The following is a 19,221-nucleotide window of genomic DNA, read 5'->3' as shown; positions in this document are numbered from 1 at the left end:
AGGTGGTAGGGGAATGCTGCCCCCCTGCCGGGCATCTGGTGCTCCCTGTGGGGCTTCCCTGCCTGATTGCTGTCCCTGCTGTCTCTCCCCTGGGTGGACTGAATGGAGGGGTAAGAGACAGTGGACAACTGGGAGGTGGAACTGATGCTCACCCTTGGTGTGTCGCAGAAGCTGCTTGGCAAACCTCCTCCTCCTTCCCCTGCAGAGCTCGCGGTCGTAGAGGCTGAGCCAGCAGATGGCCGCTTCTGGGTGGACTCGTCTGCAAGAAAAAGGAAAGGGGCACCCAATTTCAGTAATCCCTACAACAGCCCTGCAAGGGCGGGAAAGAGATGGGCCTGAGACTGAGCAAAGAAGCACCTGGCCCCAGGCCTACGGCTGAACCTATAGCTTCAGTCCCTTTCAAGGAGGCACCGTCAGATGCGACACCCGCCTCTCTGCCGGGGTGCTCTGAGTACTGGAACACTTTTCAGGTGAGGAAGCCCAAGAACCCTGAAGTGGAGAACTGGCACACTCCTCCCACCCTCAGCCTTTCCTTCCTGAAGGCCTTTCAGAGTTGCTGCTGCTGCATCTCATAGACTCTGAGTTGGGTTTGACCTTGGAAGTCTTTGACGCATCCCCCTCCTCAAATCAGGGGGCCTGGCCTCAAACTACCCAGCCCTTGATCTTAGACCCACTGCTTGTGGCCAGACAAGACAAGGGCTTCCTGGTGTTGTGTTCTAGAGGTGTGCACAAATCAGTGTTTGCAATTCGGTGTTACCTGTGATCAGATCACAATAAATCAATTCAAAATTTTCATTTAACCAGCCAGCCATTCATCTAACCCCACTGGGCAATGCCGGCAGTTTCAGTGAATCAATTGGGAAAGTCACCAAAAGAATCTTGATTCTCCCATAGGGAACAAGGGGGAAGTTGAATCAACCCACTGTTTCCCATGGATAGGTCCAAGGGACACCAACATGGGTTGGGTGGTAGGGCATGATGGGTCCTACCTACCATCCAACCTACAAAAAAACAGGGGGAAAGGTAATTAATATTTTTTTAAACTTTCAAAACACAACAACCCATAGGATCCGTTTGTGTCTGTGTGGGGGTGGGGGTGGTTAATCTCCCACTTGCCCATTTCTTTTGTGGGTTGGGTGGTAGGTAGCTCCCAGGGCAAGTGCGGGGGGCATCCTGCAGAGACCCCCAGGGCCGGGAGGCTTGTTTCAGCCTCCCAGCGGGGTTCTCCTCATGTGTTGCTGTGGTGCGGAGCCACACCGTAGCAATACACGATCAAATAGACTGGGTTAGCGGAGGATTCGCTCTGCTAACCTCGTCTAAGGGGAGGGCAACCTAAGCGAGTTACCTGCTTTGAGGACACTGGGCTCGCCTGGTGGTTCTCACGCTCGCCAAAAAGCGGGCTAGGCTCCCTTAGCCCGCTTTTGGCCGATCGTGAGAATCGCCTCAGAGAATCCATTCAAAAATGATGCTGAATCATTTCCATCTTCCTTTCCCCACACTTTATCCTGAATGGATGATTGCAGAAAAACTACCAACCGCTTATAGCCTTGATAGTAAAAGTCTTGCCGAATGTGTGTCCCTCTGTAGAACACTCCCCTGGGGGATGCCAGTTGCTCTCTCCTCCAAATGTCGGCCATCTCCAGACCCAGAGAAAGCCCTCTACCTGTTAAAGTTAAAGGGCACTCCCCTCCTCTTTCTGAACTGAAAAGAAGTACTTCAAATAGGCCTTTCTGCACACTCCCACTCTGTGACGTTTGCCTCCCTCTTCCCTCCTGTTGTGAATTGTAATTGTAATTTCCTCAGGGAAGGGAACTGTCTCTTGCTTGTGCCACTTTGTAAGGGGCCATGATGATTCCAGGCAAGAATGAACTAAATAAAAATATTCGGGAAACAGATAACCTCTTTGGGCAGAAGGTAGAACAAATTGGAAAGGAGAGGTGTGGTAGAAATGAAAGCAAGGAAAATGTGGCCCAAGAGGGGCCCCTGGACACAATCCACCCCAATGAATTGCCCCTGACTCCTCCTGGGTGGCACCATTTCCTACCTGCCATGATGACAGTAAATGTCTTCAAAAGACCACAGGACAAAAAGAAGACAACAAGATAATCTCTCCGGTGAGAGCAGACACGTGTCGACAATCCTTAACCTCTGGAGCGTCGCTTAGGAAGTGGACAACTGAAGTGTGGTGGTGTGAAATTGTTTATGGTAGTCCCTATGGCCACCTGCAGGTGGTGGGGTAGGGGCCAGAAGAATGTTGGAAGTGGAATGTGATGATGGGAGGTGATGTAATGGCAGAAGGCAGAGGAGCAGACTAGTGACCACCCCAAGGAACTGAGAAGGAGTGAAGGAAAGCTAAGCTCACCCAGCCTGGTAGACTATGTATCTTAACACTGGTTTTCAGTAAAAAGCAAACCATCCATCAAACCATCAGTCTTCTTCACTTGGACTTTCAGAAGAGGAATCCAGACCCACGATTCGGAGAGTCCATGTCAAATCTGCCTGGCCGTTGGTAGTATCTGGCCTCCCCCAGCACCGGTCAAGGAGGTCGTGTACAACCTCAATATCTTTCATCTAATATTCCATGCATTCATCTATAGTTGAGTGGGGCTAATCACTCTTGCGTGGTCACCTCTTTTAAAAAGCAAAACCAAAAGCAGAAACTCTGCAGTCCACTGAAAGTCAAGTGTACATTCTTCCTTTCTTTTGTTCTTTATGACATGTATAGGCCGCTCTTCCTCCAAGGAGCCCAGAGCGGTGTACTACATACTTAGGTTTCTCCTCGCAACAACCCTGTGAAGTAGCTTAGGCTGAGAGAGAAGCGACTGGCCCAGAGTCACCCAGCAAGTATCCTGGCTGAATGGGGATATGAACCCGGGTCTCCCCGGTCCTAGTGCAGCACTCTAACCACTATAGCACGCTGGCTCTTCATTTAGAGTATCATGGCTGAATGGGGATTTGAACTCGGGTCTCCCCGGTCCTAGTCCTGCATTCTAAGCACTACACCACGGTCACCACGCTGGCTCATAATTTACAACGTCTTAATTGTGAAAGAATGACAGATCTCCCTTAAATGATCAGAAGGCTCAGAAGTACCGATCTGTATCAGATCAAGGTCCACTCGTCCAGAATTCTTGGCAAGAATAGGAACATAGCAACACATGAAGCTGCCATATACCAAGTCAGACCATTGGTCTATCTAGCTGAGTATTGTCTTCTCAGAGTGGCAGTGGCTTCTCCAGGATTGCAGGCAGGAATCTCTCTTGGAGAAGGCAGGGAGCGGCAGAGCACTTGCAACCTTCTGCTCCTCCATCCCCTGAGGAAAATAGCTAACAGTGCTCACACATCAAGTCTCCCGTTCATATGCAACCAGGGTGGGCCCTGCTTCGCTAAGGAGACAAGTCATGCTTGCTGCCACAAGACCCAGCTCCTGCTTGAGTGTCATGAATAGCGTCCAGTGGGAAGCAGGGTCCCTGATACAAAGAGAATCTTGAGGAGGGGAGGGGAGAGAATTGTTTGGGTTTTGGCAGTTGGCCTTCTGAGGTAGCTCTGGAGGGCTTGTCTGAGGAGAAAAGCCTTTGTCGACGCGGCAGCTGTGTCTGGGAGGAGCCCTTGACGTGAAGCCAGATGGGGCGGTAGCATAAGGCAGCAGATTTTGGAGGCACCAAGAGGGCCCCAAGATGCCCCCCACCTCCTGTGGACCTTCTATTGAAGCATCTCTTCAAGAGGGGCATGCATCACTTGATGGAGGAGAGGATTCTCAAGGGCTGCTAGTGGGAGGGCGGGCTATAGGCCACCACCAGGCTGAAGGGCAGGATGCCCCTGAGTCCCAGTTTTTTGCAGGGGAGTAAGAGCAGGAGAGATGCCGTGCCCTCAACTGCAGCCTGTGGGCTTCCATTGGCATGTGGAAGGCCACTGTGTGAAAGAGGATGCTGGACTAGATGGGCTTCATTGGGCCTGAACCAGCAGGGCTGTTGCGATGTTCTTAGGATTGTTCTGAGCCTTGGAATCCTGAGCGCTGGGATAGCGTAGGTGTTAGAGTGGCGAGGATAGAGACCGGGGGTACCCGAGTTCGAATCCCCATTCAACCTTTTCGGGATTATTCCTTCTTTCAAAAATTTAGACCCCGCCCCTCCAGTACACTACTGCTCGGGCCAGCTCACAGCAATACGGCACGTATCAGGGACGAGAAAAAACAAGAACATTAACCAAACGGAGGAAACAAATCAATCGTCAGGTTCAAAACCACAATCACTATCAAGTTGAAACTCTACGTCCTTTGAAAAGCTAAAAAACGGAAATGACAACAACTCAAAACTAAAGAAGCTACCAGACATAACCCAAGAGGGGGCCTTAAAAAGCCTCCTTAAAAAGTGGTTTGTTAAAAACACTGAGAGAGGGAGGGAGCGTGGGAAGCTCTTCAGCCAGGGCCTTCCAATGCCGAGGGGCAACAAGCGAAAAGACCCTGTCCCTAGTCCCCACAAAGAGGATCTCTGTTAGTAGCGGGGCCATGAGCGAGCAGAGCAGGGCCTGAGAACGGGGAGGGCCCTGGAAAATTAATATGGGCAAATGCTCTCCGACAGCTTCCCCGGCCCCAAGCCCTGTAGAGTCTTGAAGGTGTGACTCAGAGTGCTCTGAGTGGGGCACACCTCTGGGAGCGCCAGTGGGGCAGGAGAAACGTTCGTGGGCGGGCGGGGGGGGGACAGCAGGAGCCATCTCGCCGTCCCCCTGGCCTCCTCCAGCCCCGGCAAAGGAGGTCGTGTACAACCTCAATATCTCTCATCTAATATTCCATGCATTCATCTCTAGCTGAGTGGGGCTAATCACTCTTGCGTGGTCGCCTCTTTTAAAAAGCAAAACCAAAAGCAGAAACTCTGCAGTCCACTGAAAGTCAAGTGTACATTCTTCCTTTCTTTTGTTCTTTATGACATGTATAGGCCGCTCTTCCTCCAAGGAGCCCAGAGCGGTGTACTACATACTTAGGTTTCTCCTCGCAACAACCCTGTGAAGTAGCTTAGGCTGAGAGAGAAGCGACTGGCCCAGAGTCACCCAGCAAGTATCCTGGCTGAATGGGGATATGAACCTGGGTCTCCCCGGTCCTAGTGCAGCACTCTAACCACTATAGCACGCTGGCTCTTCATTTAGAGTATCATGGCTGAATGGGGATTTGTACTCGGGTCTCCCCGGTCCTAGTCCTGCACTCTAAGCACTACACCACGCTGGCTCCTCATTTACAACTTCTTAATTGTGAAAGAATGGAGCATTGGTCACTTACCGTGAAGGCTTCTTCTGGTTGCTGCTGTCAAGGCATCTCATTGGGTTATCCTCCTCACGTGCTCCTGGGCAGGACTATGTAAATTCTAATAGAAAAAACCTATAGAGCCTGACGGGGATAACCCCTCCCCAGTTCTTATAGGCCGAGTTAACAGTTAAAGTACATAGAACCATATATAATAGAACAACTGAATACAGCAGAGCCAACATAAAGGGTCCAAATGACTGAAAGAGTCTGAAAGGACAAGATGTCTCCTTACAATCTTCCCCAAAAACATTCCCTTGGAGTAGAGCAAGTCTCAACTATATACATGTAATAATACCCAGAAACTTAGGGTGGGCTGAGATGCCTTGACAGCAGCAACCAGAAGAAGCCTTCACGGTAAGTGACCAATGCTCCGTTCTCGGTTGCTGCTATCGAGGCATCTCATTGGGACATACCCAAGCAGTACGTCTCCGGGAGGGATCCCACAGATTTGCTCTATTTTTGGGGAGAAACTCCCTGAAGAACCCACCTCCCAAAGGCCGCCTGAGTGGAGGCATATAAGTCTAGCTTATAGTGTTTAATAAAAGTAGAGGGGTTCTTCCAGACTGCCGCCTTACATATTTCTTGAACCGGTGCATAAGTAGTGAAAGCCGCTGACGTAGCCATTGATCTGGTAGAATCAGCTAGTATGTGTTCAGGTAGGTGCACCTCTTGAGTCTCATATGCCAGAGAAATGCAAGCTCTGATCCATTTTTTGAAAGCTCTAGCAGAAACTGCTTCTCCCATAGATGCTGGTAACTATGAAAAGAATAGGGGACTTCCTAAAATCCACAGAGCGTTCAACGTATCGTTTCAGGCAGCGCCGTACATCAGGTTTATGCCACAGTTTTTCTTGAGGGTGTGTCGGATGTGGGCAGAATGATGGACGGTATATATCCTGTGCCATAAGGAAATCCGACAGGACCTTTGGACGGCTGAATGGGTCCGGTATCAGACAAGCCGCATCCTGTGAAATTATGCAGTAGGATTCATGCACTGACAGTGACCTTAAATCAGACACCCGCCTTGCCGCCGTCACGGCCACCAGGAGGGCCAGCTTCATGCATAATAATCTGAGAGAAATCGATCTGATGGGTTAAAATGGTGTACTTTGCAACGCTTTCCGTACAAGATTGAGAGTCCATGTAGGGAAGCGGTGTGCCACCAGTGGTGACAGCAAAGTCGCCCCTCTTAAGAATCGTCATATCAGAGGGTGTGATATCGATAACTTTGCCACCTTCCCCATCAGTAGCGGGATCAGAGAGGCCCTGCCTGTCTGAGTGTGTTTGGCCTTAGACCCTTATCAACCCCATCCTGTAGAAACTGTAGAAAGTGGTTTAGCGTGGACTGACCTCTTGGGATCTGATGTTGGAAAGACCAACGGAGAAATGCCCTCCATGTATACTGGTATATCCTGTTTGTGGAAGGACGCCGAGAGGCCAGGATGGTAGCAGCCACCTTTTGTGTTAGTCCCTGTGCGTTCAGCAACCGCCGCTCAGTCTCCATGCAGCTAGCTGAAAACATGCTGGGTTCGGGTGACGCACTGGTCCCTGGAGCAGCAGGTCTTGCCCGACTGGTAGATGCCACAGCCTGTCCGTGGTTAGAGAAACCAGCTCGGCAAACCACGGTCTTCTTGGTCGGTAGGGGGCCCCTAGGATGCCCTCTGCCTTTTGTTCTCTTATTCTCCTTAACACTCATGTTAGAAGTGGTATTGGAGGAAAGGCCTACAGTACGCCCCTTGGACATTTGTCAGGAGAGGGCATCTGTCCCCACCGCCCACCGGCAGTGGAACCTGATGATGTACCTGTTTAGCTTGCGTTGAGAGGTGTTGCAAACAGATTTACCACTGGGGACTCCCACCTGCATGTCAGTTGTTCGAAAACTTGAAGGTTCAATGCCCATTCTCCTGGGAGTAGATCCTCTCTGCTGAGTCAATCAGCAACTGCGTTGAGGTCCCTTTTCACATGCTGGGCTGCGATGGATTTCAGATGGCCTTCTGCCCAACTCATCAGAAGGATCGATTCCTGATACAGGGACCTGGACCTCGTAGCGCCCTGCCTGTTGACGTGGGCCTTTGTTGTTGTATTGTCCGGCTTATCAGGACATCCCGGTCTGACACTTGAGAGCGGAGATGTAAGAGTGCTAGGCTGATGGCTCGCAGCTCCAGCCAATTTACTGAGTGTTTCTTTTCTTCCTGACTTCCTTTCCCTTGGACCGAGAATTGGAGACGATGAGCTCCCCAATCTCTGTTGCTGGTGTCCGTCGTCACAATCGTTCTCGGGAACCTTAAGAATCTCTTCCTTCTGTACAAGTTCTGTGGGGAACTCCACCCCCGAAGCGATAACCTGACCCTGGACGGCATATGGACCACCATGTTCTTTCTTCTGGAAATGAAAGATTGGAACGTCAGGAGGAACCACTGCAACTCCCTGAGGTGGAACCTCGCCCAAGGAACTGCCTCCAGCATGGAGACCATTAGCCCTACTGGGTACTGGGCCCTCCCATAACTGGAAGGCCAGACGTGCTTTTGATATGAGTGTATGGATTCTTACCCTTGGTAGAAAAAGGAGCCCTTGCAAGGTATTTATGGCCATTCTCAGATGTTGAATCCTGTGAGTGGGCGTCAGGTAGCTTTTCTTTTTGTTTATGAGGAACCCTTGTTGTTCCAGGGTGGATAGAGTTACTGCTAGGTCGACTGCTGCTGCTTCTGGAGAGCTTGATGTCATGAGAAAATTGTCTGAATACGCAAAAACGTGGACCCCTCAAAGTCTCAGGTGGGCCATGACTGGTGCCAGGGCCGTGGTGAAGACCCTGGGTGCGGATGCCAGGCCGAACAGCAGAGCCTGCACTGTAAATCGACTTGAAACGTAGAAACCGCCTGCTCTTTGGATGGATAGGCATATGTAGGTACACCTCTTTTAAGTCGAAAAAAGAGAGCAGGTCTCCCTGCTTCAAGTCATTGTAGTAGCTTTTGACTGAACAGCCTGCCGTTTGTAGGTACTAAACCCTCTAAAGGGTGCTCTCTGACGATTCCCTCTGGAATTTTGTATCTCTGTCCCGGCCCCTGAAGGGCCAGAAGCTATAAAAGGGCCGATTGTATTGGAAGGGCCTTTTGAAAGGCTGTTTATCAGTCTTTTTATTGGTTGAAGGCATCGTCTTTCACTTATCAGACGATTCTACAAGAATGTCTTGTAGGGCAGACTCACCAAAAAGCTTCTTGCCGTCGTAAGAGACGGTAGCGAGGTTAAGCCTAGCGGTAGAACCAACTGTCCACCTTTGAGTCACAGGTGGCATGTGCCAACAAATGATGAAACCACCACTTGCGCTGAGAATCTCATCGTATGAAGAGTGGCATCGGCCATAAGGACCTGTGCCTTCTGGATCTTTAATAGTTGCCATCACATCTTAACTGGTTCCCCTGGAGAATCACTCAGAAGATTGACCACCTATAATAAGACTGACCACCTATATTAAGGAGTCATGGGCTGCCTTGGATGCTGCCGCTGTCGCATGGACCACCAGGGACACGTTCTCATGACACGATTAAATGACAGCTCAGCCTTCTTGTCAGCTATGTCTTTTAGAGAAAACTCACCCTCTCGAGATACCAGGGAATCCGACACCACTTGCGAAATCAGGGCATCCGCATTTGGTGTCCTCAACATATCTGTAGTGGTCTGCTGAAAAGACAAAGTTTGTTAGCCATGGACATAGCCTAGTAGTTGAAAACTGGTGTCAACCATTCCTGTTTGACTACATCCACAAACAACTCTGGCATGGGCATCAGCCTGTCTTTGGGGCGTGCTCTAGGAAAGACCAAGTCCCCTTGGGCGCAAGAGTCAGAACTCTGCCCAGCCTCAGTCCCATTGTTATAACAATTCTGGACATCAGTGGGCTGAAGTCCTTTGCCACAAAGAGGCGCTGTGACACCGAGGCATCACCTGTGTCCTCCCCTCCAAACCACTGGGTCCGGATGAAAACCTCCCCCTGCATTAACTGGGTCTTCAGGGTCAGAAGGCAGATTAGGCCCCTCTGAGTTTGCAATTTATTTATTTTTAAAAAAATTATTATTATTTTAAATTATTTTATTTATTTATTTATTTATTTATTTATTTATTTAATTTAGGTGCAAGTAAACCCCTAGGGTCTCCAGAGTCTGATCGGCAGCATCAGAGGAATGCCAGCCAACTTGCCCAGCTCACTATGGAGAAGTTTGCTTTTGGCCTTCTTGGGAGAAGGACTGCCCACACTGGGTGACCTATGCCTTCTCCCCTTTGTGGCTCTCTTACTCCTCTTAGGGGGCCTAACCTGGCAGATGGTGTCAATGATTGCATTGCAAAACCATGCCTGCTACTCAGGTGGCAGCACAGACTTAGGTAAAAAAGCAGAGTTAGAACTGGAGGATTCTTTAGACCCAGTCTCTGCAGCAGACTCCCCCTGCTGGCCAAACACCATAGTCACAGTCTTAGGCTTTTCCTGCCCTTTTAGAGACTGTCTCCCTTTTACATTACCAGCTCCTTGAGGTAAAATGGAGGGATTCCTCGCAACCGTCGCCATCTTAGGAGGGGCAGGAGATGCCCGTGATGGCCTCGTTGCCCTGCCGGTCAGGTTGCTAGCCAGCCCGCCAATCGGCCTAATCTCCTCAGAGGTTGGTGGGGCGTTGGCAGTAGGGAGCCTCCCAAAAGCGCTCTTCACAGCCACTTCAAGCTGATTCCCCTGAAAGTTCTGGACAAAGCGCTGAAATAGCTTTTCTAACTGCTTTAGTGGCTTTAATTGGTATACAGTATCTACTATGGCACTCTTTAGCCATGCTTGCCACTCGGGTGGGACCTGTTTAGGAATAGCTACAGAAACATTCTTCTCAGAGGTCCCCGCACCCCCCATACATTGATCAGATCTCACCACCGTCTGTTGTGTCCAGGTCTGAGTTGTGGCGGGCTTTTCTCCCGCTCGCTCAATGCATCCGCCATCTTGGGAGAGCTGATTTTCGCAGCACGTAAAGCGCTGAGGTAAAGCAGCGGAATGCTGCCTTCTTAGCAAGGCCCGTTTTTCGCCGCTCAGTGGCGGGAACAAACTGAGGCCCTCTCACTCCATCCACTCGGACGGTTTTTCGGCCGCCGAGGTAGGATCGGGGAGGCAAACGGCCGACTCTCAAGGAGGGGCGCGGCCGGTGACACGGAGGGACTCTGCACCCAAGCGAAGCTGCTCTGTTAATCTCTCAAACTCTGCCGCCGAGCTGCGCGTTAAGCGCCTTGGGTGATCAAGCTGCCTCGTCCTCTCCGTAGTGCTCACGAACTCGCAGTCCGAGAGGGGTCCGATCGAATGCGGAGCCTCTCCGACTGCCTGCTCGGACGGAGACCAGTCCGCCGAGACCAGGACAGGGAGGATCTGAGAGCTGGCTGGAGTGAGCGAAACTGCCAAAGGAGGAGGGTCACTGGGAAGCCTTGAGCGCTTTGGAAAGCATGCGGATGGGCGAACGTTTAGCCTCCTTCCCTGCCTGTTGAAAACTCTATCTGCGTGCTCCATACACAGATGGAAAGGACAGGGGGAGGGGGGGAGGACGGGTAAGAGTAACACGAAGTAAAGGAGTTGACTAACCGAATACAGAGGGGTTTTGGGATACATATAGAGGAACCGAACTAAGGAGAGAGACAGGAGAGAAAACTACAAGCCTGATTAGGAGAGCACGAGCAACAGCCTGCCAGGAGAAACGCAGGACTATAAGAACTGGGGAGGGGTTATCCCCGTCAGGCTCTATAGGCTTTTTCGATTAGAATTTACATAGTCCTGCCCAGGATATCAGGGACGAGAAAAAACAAGAACATTAACCAAACGGAGGAAACAAATCAATCGTCAGGTTCAAAACCACAATCACTATCAAGTTCAAACTCTACGTCCTTTGAAAAGCTAAAAAACGGAAATGACAACAACTCAAAACTAAAGAAGCTACCAGACATAACCCAAGAGGGGGCCTTAAAAAGCCTCCTTAAAAAGTGGTTTGTTAAAAACACTGAGGGAGGGAGGGAGCGTGGGAAGCTCTTCAGCCAGGGCCTTCCAATGCCGAGGGGCAACAAGCGAAAAGGCCCTGTCCATAGTCCCCACAAAGAGGATCTCTGTTAGTAGCGGGACCATGAGCAAGCAGAGCAGGGACTGAGACGATGAAGGGAGGGCCCTGGAAAATTAATAGGGGCAAATGCGCTCCGACAGCTTCCCCGGCCCCAAGCCCTGTGGAGTCTTGAAGGTGTGACTCAGAGTGCTCTGAGTGGGGCACACCTCTGGGAGCACCGGGCCGCCAGTGGGGCAGGAGAAACGTTCGTGGGCGGGGGGGAACTGCAAGAGCCATCTCGCCGTCCCCCTGGCCTCCTCCAGCCCCGGCAAAGGAGGTCGTGTACAACCTCAATATCTCTCATTTAATATTCCATGCATTCATCTATAGTTGAGTGTGGCTAATAATTCTTGCGTGGTCGCCTCTTTTAAAAAGCAAAACCAAAAGCAGAAACTCTGCAGTCCACTGAAAGTCAAGTGTACATTCTTCCTTTCTCTTGTTCTTTATGACATGTATAGGCCGCTCTTCCTCCAAGGAGCCCAGAGCGGTGTACTACATACTTAGGTTTCTCCTCACAACAACCCTATGAAGTAGCTTAGGCTGAGAGAGAAGCGACTGGCCCAGAGTCACCCAGCAAGTATCCTGGCTGAATGGGGATATGAACCCGGGTCTCCCCGGTCCTAGTGCAGCACTCTAACCACTATAGCACGCTGGCTCTTCATTTAGAGTATCATGGCTGAATGGGGATTTGAATTCGGGTCTCCCCGGTCCTAGTCCTACACTCTAAGCACTACACCACGCTCACTACGCTGGCTCCTCATTTACGACGTCTTAATTGTGAAAGAATGACAGATCTCCCTTAAATGATCAGAAGGCTCAGAAGTACCGATCTGTATCAGATCAAGGTCCCCTCATCCAGCATTCTTGGCAAGGATAGGAACATAGCAACACATGAAGCTGACATATACCAAGTCAGACCATTGGTCTATCTAGCTGAGTATTGTCTTCACAGAGTGGCAGCGGCTTCTCCAGGATTGCAGGCAGGAATCTCTCTTGGAGAAGGCAGGGAGCGGGAGGGCACTTGCAAACTTCTGCTCCTCCATCCCCTGAGGGAAATAGCTAACAGTGCTCACACATCAAGTCTCCCGTTCGTATGCAACCAGGGTGGGCCCTGCATCGCTAAGGGGACAAGTCATGCTTGCTGCCACAAGACCCAGCTCCTGCTTGAGTGTCATGAATAGCGTCCAGTGGGAAGCAGGGTCCCTGATACAAAGAGAATCTTGAGGAGTGGAGGGGAGAGAATTGTTTGGGTTTTGGCAGTTGGCCTTCTGAGGTAGCTCTGGAGGGCTTGTCTGAGGAGAAAAGCCTTTGTCGATGCGGCAGCTGTGTCTGGGAGGAGCCCTTGACGTGAAGCCAGATGGGGCGGTAGCATAAGGCAGCAGATTTTGGAGGCCCCAAGAGGGCCCCAAGATGCCCCCCACCCCCCGTGGCCCTACTATTGAAGCATCTCTTCAAGAGGGGCATGCATCACTTGATGGAGGAGAGGTCTCTCAAGGGCTGCTAGTGGGAGGGCGGGCTATAGGCCACCTCCAGGCTGAAGGGCAGGATGCCTCTGAGTCCCAGTGTTTGGCAGGGGAGTAAGAGCAGGAGAGAGGCCGTGCCCTCAACTGCAGCCTGTGGGCTTCCATTGGCATGTGGCAGGCCACTGTGTGAAAGAGGATGCTGGACTAGATGGGCTCCCTTGGGCCTAAGCCAGCAGGGCTGTTGCGATGTTCTTAGGACTGTTCTGAGCCTTGGAATCCTGAGCGCTGGGATAGCGTAGGGGTTAGAGTGGCGAGGATAGAGACCGGGGGTACCCGAGTTCGAATCCCCATTCAACCTTTTCGGGATTATTCCTTCTTTCAAAAATTTAGACCCCGCCCCTCCAGTACACTACTGCTCGGGCCAGCTCACAGCAATACGGCACATATCAGGGACGAGAAAAAACAAGAACATTAACCAAACGGAGGAAACAAATCAATCGTCAGGTTCAAAACCACAATCACTATCAAGTTCAAACTCTACGTCCTTTGAAAAGCTAAAAAACGGAAATGACAACAACTCAAAACTAAAGAAGCTACCAGACATAACCCAAGAGGGGGCCTTAGAAAGCCTCCTTAAAAAGTGGTTTGTTAAAAACACTGAGGGAGGGAGGGAGCGTGGGAAGCTCTTCAGCCAGGGCCTTCCAATGCCGAGGGGCAACAAGCGAAAAGACCCTGTCCCTAGTCCCCACAAAGAGGATCTCTGTTAGTAGCGGGGCCATGAGCGAGCAGAGCAGGCCTGAGACGATGAAGGGAGGGCCCTGGAAAATTAGTAGGGGCAAATGCGCTCCGACAGCTTCCCCGGCCCCAAGCCCTGTAGAGTCTTGAAGGTGTGACTCAGAGTGCTTTGAGTGGGGCACACCTCTGGGAGCACCGGGCCGCCAGTGGGGCAGGAGAAACGTTCCTGGGCGGGGGGGAACTGCAAGAGCCATCTCGCCGTCCCCCTGGCCTCCTCCAGCCCCGGCAAAGGAGGTTGTGTACAACCTCAATATCTCTCGTCTAATATTCCATGCATTCATCTATAGTTGAGTGGGGCTAATCACTCTTGCGTGGTCGCCTGTTTTAAAAAGCAAAACCAAAAGCAGAAACTCTGCAGTCCACTGAAAGTCAAGTGTACATTCTTCCTTTCTTTTGTTCTTTATGACATGTATAGCCCGCTCTTCCTCCAAGGAGCCCAGAGCGGTGTACTACATACTGAGGTTTCTCCTCGCAACAACCCTGTGAAGTAGCTTAGGCTGAGAGAGAAGCGACTGGCCCAGAGTCACACAGCAAGTATACAAAATACGAGTAAATAATTGGAAATGGAAGGTAGTCACATATGTGATGATGCATATTAACATTAAAAGAACTAATAGTACTTCGAATGTATGAGGGTGTTAAAAATGTCAATGCTAAAAGAGCTAAAAGTACTAAAAATGTAAATGCATATTATAATGATAATACTATTACTATGTTTAAAAATAATAAAAATGCTTAAAAGACATTTAAAAGGGGACATAAAATAGTAGAATTTAAAAAGCATAATATAATAGAACTAAAAAAGTCAGAGTAAAAATTATATTGAACGTTAAGACCAATAAAAGGAGTAAAAGGGGAGGCGTGAGCAATTACCAAATCAAATCAGGGCTAAAAAGGCTCAGAGCCAGTCATCCGTTGGCGGATGCTGATCGCAGCTGCACAGTGTCTGTCAACGCTATAAATTATGTTAGGCTTAAGGTCAGAGAGTAGCAGGGAACTGTAGAACTGTCTTGGTTGTCCCGGGATCTTGCTTAACAGTGGAAGAATGAGAGAAGCATGGATATCTCTATAGAACGAGCAGTATACAAGGACATGCTCAGTAGTTTCAATCTGCCCTGAGCCACAGGGGCATAGACGGTCTGCAAGTGGGATCCTTCTATAGCGGCCTTTTAGCACTGCTGAGGTGAGGCCCATGGCAGCGAGCCAAGGTTAACACCCTTCTGTGGTTTGGGACCCCCAATTGACTGAGATATACTGCAGGAGAAGCAGAATATCTAAGCCCATCACTGATATAAAATTTTGGGACACTGCTGAGATCAGTTTGGTGCTCAGTTTCTGTAATGCGCTGCTTGATGGTTGCTTTTGCCTTATCATAGCTCATGCTGAGCATGGTCAGGGTGGAGAGCCCCAGCAAAGCCATTTTGGCCTCAATTGTCTGTATTGAACTAGAATTGTAGTCGTTGTATAGGGTTAATGGGGCAAGGCCAATTGGGCGAGAGGATAATCTGAGCCAATAACAAAGAGTGGTCGCCCACACCCTGGCCTCAATCTTGATCAGGCCTGTTTCCAGATTGTACCCGTTCCAGAGACGCAATGTTGGGAAAGAGGCCCAACTGAGCACCATAGAGGAGCTGAGCTAGTGGCTTGGCTTTGAACAGTTCAAGTGCTGCGGGTAGATAATGGCCTCCTCTTGTCCATAGGTACCGAAGAATAGCAGAGGAGTTTCTCTGGGCATTTAAAGCCATGTGTTCTCCATGGGCTTTTCTATAGCCGCCAGAGTGGAAAACTACTCCCAAGTACTTAAAATGGGTAACCTGTTCAATATCATGACTTTCTATCCTCCAAGAGTAGATCTTGGGCCTCCTGGCAAAGGCCATAATTTTAGTTTTGTGATAGGTAATTTCGAGGCGATCCTCCTTACAGTGCAGCAACAAGGCCCTCAGTGCTCTTCTAAGGCTGACGGGGGTCCTTGAGAAGATAGCTGCATCATCTGCATATAACAATATGGCAATGTGTCTCCTCACAAGTTTTGGAAGGTGAAAATCAGGATTGCTAAGCTGGCCCACCATAGAATTAATGTAGAAGTTAAGTAGAAGTAGGGCCTAGATACATCCTTTTTCAAAGCCTTTCTGAGTTAGAACAACCCTTGTGAGGTGGCCTTGTGGACTACATCTCACCTTGAGTGAGGTGTCTGTATGCAGGGTGTGGAGGAGATATAGCAGATGCCGGTCAATGGAGGAGGCCTCCAACTTCTCCCATAGTTTAACACGTGAAATAGAATCGAATGCTGACTTGAGATCAATTAAGGCGGCATAAAGGGAGGTCGTCCTGCAGGAGGAATATTTCTCTATCTGGTGCCATAGGACTAGGCACTGATTGATGGTGGATAACCCTTCCCTAAAGCCTGATTGTTCCTCAGCAAGGAGATTTTCCTGTTCCAGCCAATCTCTAAGTTTCCGGTATAGGTGTCTCGCATAGAGTTTGCTGATGGTATTGAGCAAACGAATGGTTCTATAATTGGCGGGATCGTCCTTCTTGCCCTTTTTAAATATGAGGACAATGATCGCTACTCCCCAGTCCTTGGGAATTTGGCCATTCATACTGATATAGATAAAAAGTGATGCCAGGATGGGAGTGCACCAGTCCGGATTGTTTTTAACAGTCTCCGGAGGAATGAGGACATCTCCTGGAGCCTTTCCCAGTCTTAGTTGGGTGTCTAGACTGCGGATCTCTGAAGCTGACACCGGAGACCATGCTGGGGTATCCTCAATGGCACAGGAGGGACTTTTGCAGACTACGACAGGGTCTTTGTATAAATCTTGAAAGTGTTTCTCCCAGATCTCTGGACGGATATGACAGTCCAAGTGATTTGGGCCATACCTGGGAGAGTTCTTTATTAGATGCCAGAACATAGCAGAGTCTTTGGATCTAACGGCCTGAATGAGTCTTATCCAAGCCTCTTTCATGGCCTCTTTTTTCTTACGAGTCAGAAGAATTTTATACTGCCTTTTCTGCACAGCCCACAGTTCTGAGCCAGATTTGTAATCTCGATAGGTATTGGCAAGGGCTTTTTTGGCAATGACATCAAAACTTATCAAACTATTGCTTGGAGGCTGGTTGATGCTGTGTATGAGGCTCACGGTTCTTACGAGAGAGGAGCTGCTGTAATTCCTGGACTAGGGCCTTATAGGACTCCAGAGGTGCATAGATGGGGTCGCTGTTAAGTAAGGAAGATTGGATACACTGCAGGTGGTCAGAGGCAAGTAGCTCTCTCAGTGCTTGATCCAGATGCGGTGTCCATTTTGCCGAGTTGTTAACCCCTTGCTGGGTCCTAGCTGAGAATTGGGCAAAAGCCTGTGTTAGAGCCTCTATTTGTCTTCCAATTTGGTATAAACACCCTAGAATTAAAAGCAAACCTTCTGGAGAGATAAGACAGGCATCGCTCAACTGCTGGGTAACAAGGTCAGACTGGGAGTGAGGTGCTTTCCCAACTTTAGAGCTTTGGCCCCCATGGCTTGGAGAGATTCCCTCCTGATTCCTCCGTTGAGACGATCTTGAGGTGGATTGTTTGCTATGTGTCTCCCGGTGAGTCTGCCTGTCAGTGGGGGTGGGTGCTTCTGAGGTCAGAGCTGTGAATCTGTTCTTGGTACTCACAGCAAAAGAGTCTTCTGGCACTGCCTCAGTTGGGGGGAGGAATTTTTCAATCCTTAGCTGTTTCTTCTTCCTTGATTTCCCCCCTTCTTCCTTTGGGGGGGGGGCTCTTGCTGCTGGGACTCCTCAGTAGTCTTTTTCTCCCCCTGGATGGGATCAACCCCTTCAGTGGCATGCCTGGGGAGGGGGAATGCCCAGGTACAGGCAGAAGCTTGATGATTAGGTTGTTAGCCCATCACTATCTTGCCCTGCCTCCCCTAATATCTTTGTTTAACATATAAAAATTGAGCAGAAATTTTCCCAGTCTCTATAACTTCAAGCTTTCCCTTTCCCTTTTCCAACTGTTCATAAATATTTACGGATCCCGTTCTATTGTACATTGACAGTAGGTTCTTTATCTTTGAATGTAATATATTTATCTTTCCCAGTGTTCCCTTTTTAATACTATTCATCTGAGATATGCATTCCCCCCCTTATAAAAGCCTTCATAGCATCCCATCTTATAGTTAATGGCGTTTGCTCCATATCATTTTCATGGAAAAAATTGTTTAATGTTTGAGCTAACTGTTGTTTTGCTATTGAATTATTAAATAATACATGATTAAGCTGTTAAAAATGAAACATTTTTGTAAATGGAACATTCTCCTCCAATTTAAGTTCAAAAATCCCCAGGGCATGATCTCTTATAAGTATAGGTGCAATTTCTCCTTGCTGAAATTGATTTTAAAAGCTTCTGGAAGCCCATATATAATCTATCGTAGAATATTGATGTCTACCCAGAAAAAAGGTAAATCCTCTAGCTGAAGGATTCATAACTCCCCACGTATCTACTAGCTCATTCGATTGCATTAGTTTCTGGAGATTCTTATAAAGTAAAGATTGTTTTTTGAAAATAATTTTGGTTCCCCCAGTTAGCACCATTGCATCAACATTTAAATCTCCTCCTAAAACTATATTTCCCCCACGAAATTTACTTAATTGTTTCATAGTTTTCTGTATAAATCCAATCTGGCCCTGGTTAGGGGCATATATAGAAACTAATGTTATATTTTTATTATCTCATTCCCCCTTAATAAATATAAACCTCCCATCACTATCCTTCTGAATCTTTTTAACCTTAAATTGTAAGCTAGCTTTAAATAAAATAGCCACGGCCACCCCTCTTGACTTGCTAGTCCCTGTCGCAAAACACCGCTGATCAAAATACCTATCTTTAATTATATTTGTCTTATAAGTTTCTTGTAACATAACCACAGATGGATTAAAAGATTGTATATATTTACTAATTCTAGCTGTCTTAATAGGATCACCTAGTCCTCTAACATTCAATGAAACCACAATACATTGATCACCCATTCAAATCTCTACGGTCTACATAATAATTCAGCACAGCTTCCAAAACCAACAGTTTCACCAAACAGCCTAATATATCTTGAGTTACTTTTATACTTAATTTTTTAAAAAAATGTTCTTTCACATATTTTATATCCCCTCCCTCCCTTCCCTCCCCAACTTGCTTGGACTATAGCGAGCTCTCACAGAGGGTCCTAAACAAAAGGAAATCCTCTTCAAGGTCCAAGTGGGTGGGGGCAGCATACCAAAGCAAAGCTTCCCCTCCTCTTCAGCCCAATGCATTAATACAATATTCCAAATCATTTAGCCAATCCCTATTCATTATCCTAGGAAATGTTCCTTCCACTAATGCCACTATTATTATTATTATTATTATTATTATTATTATTATTATTATTATTATCATCATCATCATCATCATCATCTACTTATACACATGACACTCATTGCAAAGACCATACTGTAGAAAAACAAGAAATAATTCACTTGTCATATCCTTTGAAAACTATCCAGTCTCTTCCCAGCTTCCAAGGCCCTCTTCTTAATTGCCTCCAGAT

General features: G+C 48.6%; 1 long non-coding RNA gene across 2 annotated transcripts in view; it reads right to left on the bottom strand.

The window, feature by feature from the left end:
* LOC128323599 (uncharacterized) overlaps nt 1-11,361 on the bottom strand; it is a 92,239-nt gene extending 80,878 nt beyond the window's left edge. Inside the window, exons 1-2 of one of the 2 annotated variants that reach the window (XR_008306371.1) lie at nt 2,045-11,361; nt 153-259 (exon numbers count right to left, since the gene is read on the bottom strand). This is a non-coding gene — a long non-coding RNA (uncharacterized LOC128323599). Of the gene's footprint in view, nt 1-152 lie in introns of both variants that reach the window. The other variant, XR_008306370.1, reaches the window with a different exon arrangement.
* Nucleotides 11,362-19,221: the final 7,860 nt, after the last annotated feature.

This window comes from Hemicordylus capensis, chromosome 4, assembly GCF_027244095.1.
Source record: "Hemicordylus capensis ecotype Gifberg chromosome 4, rHemCap1.1.pri, whole genome shotgun sequence".
Lineage (NCBI taxonomy): Eukaryota > Metazoa > Chordata > Lepidosauria > Squamata > Cordylidae > Hemicordylus > Hemicordylus capensis.
The sequence above is the reverse complement of the archived record's forward strand: the minus strand, read 5'-3'. Positions and strand labels throughout refer to the sequence as shown.